This window comes from Felis catus, chromosome C1 (genome assembly GCF_018350175.1).
Source record: "Felis catus isolate Fca126 chromosome C1, F.catus_Fca126_mat1.0, whole genome shotgun sequence".
Classification (NCBI taxonomy): Eukaryota; Metazoa; Chordata; class Mammalia; order Carnivora; family Felidae; genus Felis; species Felis catus.
The window spans coordinates 86759140-86760634 of record NC_058375.1 but is presented as its reverse complement, the minus strand read 5'-3'; the positions used below and the strand labels follow the sequence as shown (position 1 = coordinate 86760634).

The 1495-nt window shown below is 38.6% G+C and overlaps 1 non-coding gene across 1 annotated transcript; it reads left to right on the top strand.

The window, feature by feature from the left end:
• Window positions 1-277: 277 nt before the first annotated feature.
• LOC111562167 lies at window positions 278-405 on the top strand. Its single transcript, XR_002745211.2, has one exon. It is a non-coding gene; the product is annotated as a small nucleolar RNA SNORA40 (small nucleolar RNA).
• The last annotated feature ends 1090 nt before the right edge of the window (window positions 406-1495 follow it).

The following is a 1495-nucleotide window of genomic DNA, read 5'->3' as shown; positions in this document are numbered from 1 at the left end:
ATCTTAAGTCTCCAACAACTGAAGCATTCCTTGTTTTCAAACTGCTATTTTCTTCATCTTGCTCCCACTCACTGTTTAAGGGCCATGTTTGCCTTAATGATTCCAGCTGAGGAAATGCAGGCCAACTACTTAGGCTAATATATACTAACAGAACAATAAATCAACCATTGGAACCTAATCATTCCCTGTGTACCAACTCAATGAAAGTTAATTCAAACACTGCAATTTGGTGGGTTTGCCAACAAAATGATAGTGAATGAAGAAAGATGTTAGGAATCACACTTGTGCTTGTTTTTGTTCAGTTTTTTTGGACAAAGACTTAGACAAGTACAGAAAATGAATCCTCTTTTGCAACCCAAAACTCATGGCTCAGTATGAGTTTTGATACATGTAAGAAGTAATAAGATCCCTTAGCCAACTACAGTGATGGTGGGAGTTTGATAAACTTGAAGGTTGGTTTCAGTACTATAGAATGACTAAAAGCACAGGATATAAGGGAAATCTCAGCTATGGTGAGTTAGTATTCTAATTTTAATGTTGACATGAAATAAAGATGCCTTCTTGTTTTAGAAAAAGAAAAAGGGCAAGAAGGTATTAGGGATTTGAATGGACGCTGTTCTCCAGCACAATAAAATCCCACGATATGGGTATGTTCTACCACTTCTGTCCTCACATGAAGGTGGTTGTGGAACCATATACTCTACTCACAGGTCAAATGTGCTGCTACAACCAGAAAAAAAAATCTTCAGGGTACTCTCAGGTGTTAACAATGATCAGCCTTTAGTGGTACAGTTTAAAGCTGTGTGGATTTGAGAGGGTGGAAACAGCATCTGCTCCAAAAAGGAACAGTGGCAGGAATCAAGAACAATCTCACCAGTATCTTCCCACACCCAAGTCTTCACAAGTAGGAATGGGTCACAGTTAACCTAATGCATCATCGTTATTATTCAACTGAATCATCATCATCTTTACCCAAAAACATTTACTGAGTCCTCTGTGCAAACCTTTGGGTGGAAGAAGATAAAAGAATATATAAAGAGTATAGGCCTTCTAGAAACTTACTAGCAAAATAAGGTTAAAAATAATTACAAAAGAATAGATGAGGGGCACCTGGCTGGCTCAGTCAGTTAAGCAACAGACTCTTGATTTTGGCCCAGGTCATGATTTCACAGTTCATGAGATTAGTGCCTGCTTGGGATTCTCTCTCTTCCTCTCTCCCTGCCCCCACCCTGCTTGTGCTGGTGTGCACTCACACTCACTCTCCCTCAAAACAAATCAAAACAAATAAACTTTAAAAAAGATAAGTAAATATCAGCATGAGATAAATGTATGTAACCTGGGTGTTATTAATTCACAGACATTTTAGCGACAATGAACCTTAGATATTCTTCAGTCTAGCCTGATTATTGAGTCACAGAGAGGTTAAGTGGGTTATCCCATGGTGCATAATTTAAAACTGGCACCAAAACTCCCTATATTGACTCCAAGTGCTGAC